Here is a 6,801-nt window from a genome sequence, read left to right as displayed (position 1 = left end):
AACCTCTTATGGTGTATATACAGCCCACATCCTTAACAACACCACCCATCGGGACGGTTCTATATACAAGAGACACTCTGGTTTTCTAGGTTTATGGCCACTTACCCGACGTGATGAGAGTAAGTCATCCTAATCTCTTCCCTATCATAATCTATAACGTGGTTTGGTTGATCGATTAAAAATGCATTATTCTCTACATTGTTATAGAGAATATATGAATTAGCAAAAAAGTATTTACAGGTTGAATGCTTTATATAAAATTTCTAGATATTAATTTGTTTATATATCATGCATGGTTAAGGTCTTAACACTAGTTCTTTTTAACAAATCAACACTTTTTTGTTGCATAAATATGTGTCAGTTTTACTCATAAACCAACAAGCTCTGACTCATGAAGCTGAAAGACATTATGCTTATTTTTATCATTTTCCCTAAAGTAACACAAATATGTGTTGTCAAATCATAATTATAATTCTACTTCTCGTGAAAATAATTGTCTAATTCATTATTTGTTGAAATAAAATATTCGTAATTTTTTCATGAAGCACAACTCGAGCCAATGATGTCCTCGCAGCCCATGAATTGCTCCCCGAATCGGGAAAAATGTGATATACATTATGCAACTCATATGATGCAGATTTTCTCATTAAAATTGGCTAAAACTAGTACCAATGTCGGCTTGGTACAGCTTTATGGATATATAGCAGTGCGGGATGATCATGATTCATTGCTTAATTATGTTGTCGATCGTAGCAGAGATGATCCCATCATTGTTGATCAGGTGCACATCTTTACATATATGCAATTATATTCAGTATTGGATTCATTTAATAATAAAGCTCGGTGTCTTATGCATAAAGCTAACTGATTGAGATATAAATATTTGTATGTCATACTATAACCATGTAATTAGTGTTTAAGAGTCAAAGACTAGTGAGTCATAAGTTTTGTTGTTGACTTGATATCTTGACTCGACTGGTTGGCACATCAAGCGACTAATGGACTAGTTGCTGATTAACCTCGACTAGTCTTGCCCTTTAAGTGGATTGGTTCAAAATTAGCCCACGGGTTTTTTTTAAAAAATAGGCCATTGCCAGGTTGAATAAAAGTAGGCCTAAGTTCAAGTTCATTCGTTGAACGGTAGTCTCTTCGATGGACCCACACACATTCCCATCTCAAGTCGTCTCGTAGGTGTTGCTAACCTCATCCTTATGCTGACTGTTTTGTTGATCCCTCTACCTATGAGTATGATTAAGGCTGCACCAAGCAACGTTTCTACTCTTTTTCACCGACCAACATTACCGCTTACCGCATCGGCTGCATCCCCTGCCACCTAGTCGGCAGACAACATGGCACATGTGCGACCACATCCGCTTGTTCGCACCGAACGCGTCGTGCTTGCAGATCCTCAGCACGCCCCTACTACATTGCCAGCATGGCATGGCATGGCATGCCATCTTAGTGTCTTACACACTTTTCATCCATATCTGTCCCAAAAAAATGTAGAGCCTGTGTTAGTGCTCTCTCTTGTTATAGGACTAGTGATTGGGACCCGCCATTGCGGGCTGCTAGAAGAAAATTATGCGCACCTCACCTTCATCTCGAAAAAAATTATCACATTACGTGGACATTACAGGCATCTCAAAATGAAAAAGAAAAAGCCTAGAGAAACTTTTCTCGAAAAGAAAAGAAAAAAAGTCTCACTGCCATTTCAAAAAGAAAAAAAATCTAAAAAATAATAAAAAAACATTCTCACGGTGACCAACCAGCATGCGCCATGTGGTGTAGCTGGTTGGCCACTATTCTACCACACCTTAATGGGTTTAATTGTCCTACGGTCTCTGTAGCTATAACTCATCAACTTCTCGAGAACACTAAGGTTCGGTCCCATTGGGCAGCCGAGGAAGATCAAGAGGATTTTACTTGCTGTTTTTTTTTCTTTTTTTCGAAAAGGAGGTATACCCCCGGCCTCTGCATCTCTTGATGCACACATCCATTTATTAAAAAGTATCTCAAAGGTTCCAAGCGGAGGTCTCAATAATAAACAAAGGTTGTACTAAGCAAAGAAAAGCCACAAGCGGCCAAAAATAAAAATCACAACCGGCGCCAGAAAGACTAGGAGACTAAACGTCTATCCTATTATTGGACCGCCATCCAAACCGGTTGTAAGTATCCCGTGCAACCATCTCCCATCGGCTGCACCCAATATCCATACGCTCCCTGTGGTCCGCGCGACTGAGTAATGACCACGTACGGATCCAAGTAGACGCTCGGAAGATGACCTGCAAAAAGTTGGTAATGGTTTGTCTGTTAAATGCAACGTCATTGCGACAATTCCATAGAGACCAAAGTAATGCACATGCTCCCACTCGGATATGTGCCGCGGACTTTGGCTCCACTCGAGCCAACCAGTTATCAAACAAATGTGGTATCGTGAGAGGTGGAGTTATGTTGAATGTAACATGGATAGTTCTCCAAAGCAGTTTAGCAAGTGGACATTTGATAAATAGATGTTCTATTGTTTCATCCTGATCACAAAAGCAACATCTTTTACTTCCTTCCCACTTACGCTTAACTAAATTATCTTTAGTAAGAATGACACCCTTATGCATAACCACATAAAAACTTTTATCTTCAAGGGCACCTTAACTTTCCAAATATGAACCGTCCTCGGGATAGTCCCGGTATTAATCAAATCCGTGTACATGGATTTAACCGAGAAGACACCTGAGCTGGAAAGCTTCCATTGCAAAGTGTCTGGTACATCCGAAAGGTTAACCTCCATTAACCTATGCACAAGATGTATCCACCTCGTCCAACGGTCGCCAATAACAGACCGTCTAAACTGTATGTTAAGTGGAATAGTACCCAACACTGTAGCAACGGAAACCTCTTTCCGTTGCGCAATGTTGTACAGGGATGGATACTGTAAGGCCAGCGGCGAATCTCCTAACCAAGTATCCTCCCAAAATCGAGTATCCCGTCCATTCCCGATGAACCCTCATTTCCGTTACCTTTACCTAACGTAGACATGATTGACATTCGTGCTGCTTATGGATTATAATTTATTTGAGTGATCTATTAGTGAGTTATAGGTATCTAAAGTAAAATCAACCGGCATAATTCTGGAAGCTTACTTCATGTAAGGCAATTACTTAGTACAATAATTTATTTTCTTTCCTTCAATGCATATGAGGGTTCATACCATGAATTATCCAAACACACTAAATTTGTTGGCACATAAACTAAATACCCTTCTCTCTTGTTGTCATAAGTGAAACAGTATTCTTCACTTTTATAGGGCCTCTTTAATAGAAAGGATTTCCAATAGATTTTTGAAGGATTCTAGTCCGAGCGAAAATTCTTCCTACCTCAGGGTTGCAAATTATAGGATTTTTTCTCTCTCTTAGGATTCATTTGCACTATAATTCATTAAAAATCTATCCACTCCAACATTTTAGGAAAAAAAATTATGCTTTTCTTGTCCACAATCAAACATTCTTTCAGTCCTCTTATACTCAAGATGGCACAACACTGTAATTTGTGCTTTGGTGTTACCACGTTTTGGGAATCCTGCAATCAAACAGGTCAAACATTTGAGGTGGTTGTACTTTGATGATCTCATTTGCATCATTGTATGGATTCATTTATGCAAATGCATGTTATATAATGATGGGGTTGACCTTGCATATATTAGGCAAGTTTGTGGTTAATTATCTTGGCATGATTTAGTTGTGTTATATATGCAACTGGATTATATTTGTTGACAAAATATCCCAAATTATTTTGTTTTCGAGGGTTTAGATTTTATGCTATCATTTATCTTAGATCTATTGTTTGGCTAGAAAGAAAAGTGATATTTCTTACTTTACATGAGGAGCTACTAAATAATAATGGTTTTGCAGGGTTCTTTTATTGGGATGACTGGCCCTAAGCGATACATCGCAATGCTAGCCCCTGTTCTAGTTGAGTTTGACACGAGGATCAAGAAAGGAGATCAATAAGAGGATGATCTACAACTAATTGATGGTGCAATAGAGTATGGCAATCTATGCCCATCTGAATACCCATTCACAGATCGTATTAATGGCGATTGTGGCACGGTTGACATCACTTTAGCCCTCGTTCGTTGGGCATTTGAGGCCACAATAGATGTTGCCGTATCAAAAGTGCAGAGTAGATTCGATTTATCTCTCAGTTCGTTTGTTTTTATTATGGATGGGTTGCATGAGATTCAACTCTTTCGTGGCAGTATTGGTGAGTCGTGTGGCTTAAGAAGAAGACATGTGATCGCTGTAAAGGAGAATACTTGGATGCATTTGAAGTTCAAGGTAGGTCAGAGAAGTTGTAAAAATGATGGTGATCTTGATCGCCATTGTTCCTTCAAAGCAAAAAAAAAAAAACACGGGTATGATTGTGAACAAATCATGCTTGAGCTTGCCTCTATCTCAGTGAAGGTGACTTGGTCGAATGTGCGAACTGCTCTGAATTATAAGTCAACAACCGTCCAGTAATTACATCAAGGAATTAACAAGGAAAGAAAATACACAACGACCAATGTGCAAATGTAAAGCACTCTTTCATATTTGAACTTAGTTATGTTATTTGATCTTGCACTGGATTTAACTCTACAAGGCACTAGACAAATGCACACTTACTTTTTTTTTGTCGATGTCACGTTATTTGATCTGGCACTGTATGTATGTCTATTTGCTACTAGTCCCTCCGTTTCTAAATATAAGTCTTTTTAGAGATTTCAATATAAACTACATACGAATGTAAGTAGATATATTTTAGAGTGTAGATTCACTCACTTTGCTTCGTATGTAGTCCCTATTGGAATCTCTAAAAATGCTTATATTTAGGAATGGAGGGAGTAGTTACTAATTTTGTGCTGGAATGTCTGTGTCTTCTCTGTTTCTATGAGAAGCATATTTTCTGCAAATACTCTGAGAATGCCTGATCATATCTCCTTTGGAAGTTGTATTGATTTCATTGTTGTACGACATGCACTCTTTTTTTGACAAGTTTGACAGATTTGCTGCAACAAATACTAGAAAAGTGGGATTCATTGTACGAAGTAGATAGGAGGCGCTGCTTGAGAGATATTGTATGAAAGAAAATCTGGAGACCTCAGAAAAAGAAGAAAGAAATGCAACCAAGATGGTCTAGTCGTGTATCATTCCAACCAAGCTTTTAGTTCCATTCATACATGCGACAAAATCCGAAATTCAGAGGTTCGGTGAAGACCTAATCATCATTCCAACCAAGCTTTTAGTTCCATTCATACATGCGACAAAACCCGAAATCCAGAGGTTCGGTGAAGATCTAATCATCATCTTATCAATGAAGATGGGCCATGAGTATGAATCTTTAGGTCCTCTTTGATTCGGCGGGAATAAGAAAAACATGGGATTAGAGTGGAATGTCGTCTTAAATCCTACAGGATTGTACGAGTGTTGGATTGTGCATAGAAAAAACGCAGGATTCTTTCAAAGAGGTTTGAGTGGATGAGATGTTTCCTATGAAATCTAGTGCAAATGAATCATATGAAAAAATTCCTATGGTTTACAATTCTACGAATCAAACAACCAAGATAGGAAAAATTCCTAAAAGTTAGAATTCTCCAAAATTCTTTTGAGAATTCTTTGAATCAAAGAAGCCCTTAATGTAGCCAAAAAACGGTGGATTGGTCGTCAAAAGCATGATGCATGTTAATACATTGTTGGTAGATTCAATCTGCAGCCTGGAGCCAGGCAAACACAAAAGGAACTGCTGCTACGGTACATCAGACGCATGGAGCACACGCCACCCGAGGTCCGCCGCATCGTCTGTTACTGAGGATTGGATTTTGACACTGGAAGAGCTGAAACGCTAGCTTGCCCAGACAAACAGGTGCCACGACGATGTGTCCGCAGATGAAAGTCCGCCGTCCTACAAGTACACATGGCTATGTAGCATAATTTATGGTAAGCATCCACCGTGCAGTATTTGAAGCACATTGTCTCCTCGTCAAATGGATCAATTTTGCTAATCTGAGGTCAGCTCTTGTTTGTATTTTTAGTTCTCCCTTTGTCTCAAAACAAATGTCGCTGATTTAGTGCAAAATTGGTACATTTTTTGACTGTGAACTTTTCAAATTCATAAACATTTTTTATATCCATGTAAAAAAAACAGCAATTGTTGGTATTTTTTTGAACGAGCAATGAATGAGCAAGGCCTTTCCAAGATAATCTGAAGGGAATTGTTGCTGGGCAGGCCTTCACATCATGCACAGTGTGAGCTTTGCTCTTAGGCTGGGCGAGCCATGGCCACCTTTTGCCTTAACGTAGCTCCGCCTCTGCATGCCAACTAGATGTGAATCCTGTTAGAGTTATAATATAAGTCATGTACCCCTTTGTATTTATCCCGTTGTATAAGGAGTTTCCTGTATATGTTCCACACCTGTACATGTATATATATCGGCCTATGGCCTCATGGGAATACAAGTTGCTTATTCCTACCATGGTATTAGAGCTAGGTCAATTTTTTACACGCCGCAACTCGTGTGATTGATCCTCCCGTGGCGCCGCGGCTGCTTCTCTCTCCGCCGCCGGTTCCCCACGTCTGCTCCAGCTGCTGGTTCCCACGACCGCTCCACTCTTTCCTCGATCGAAGACTGTCGACACGAAACCAGTCTCCTCTCTGCTCGACGCGAAGCCGCCGGGAATCGACGCTGCCCGCCCGCTCGCTTCTTGCCCGACTTCTACTCGAGCTCGGGTCGAAGCCCCCGCCTATTCCGCTCGTATCAAAGCCCGCTCG

At 39.9% G+C, this 6,801-nt stretch overlaps 1 pseudogene; it reads left to right on the top strand.

Annotated features, from left to right (window-relative positions):
* Positions 1-513: 513 nt before the first annotated feature.
* On the top strand, positions 514-4,514 carry LOC119308962 (annotated as a pseudogene).
* The last annotated feature ends 2,287 nt before the right edge of the window (positions 4,515-6,801 follow it).

The sequence above is a fragment of the Triticum dicoccoides genome, chromosome 5B (assembly GCF_002162155.2).
Source record: "Triticum dicoccoides isolate Atlit2015 ecotype Zavitan chromosome 5B, WEW_v2.0, whole genome shotgun sequence".
Lineage (NCBI taxonomy): Eukaryota > Viridiplantae > Streptophyta > Magnoliopsida > Poales > Poaceae > Triticum > Triticum dicoccoides.
The sequence above is the reverse complement of the archived record's forward strand: the minus strand, read 5'-3'. Positions and strand labels throughout refer to the sequence as shown.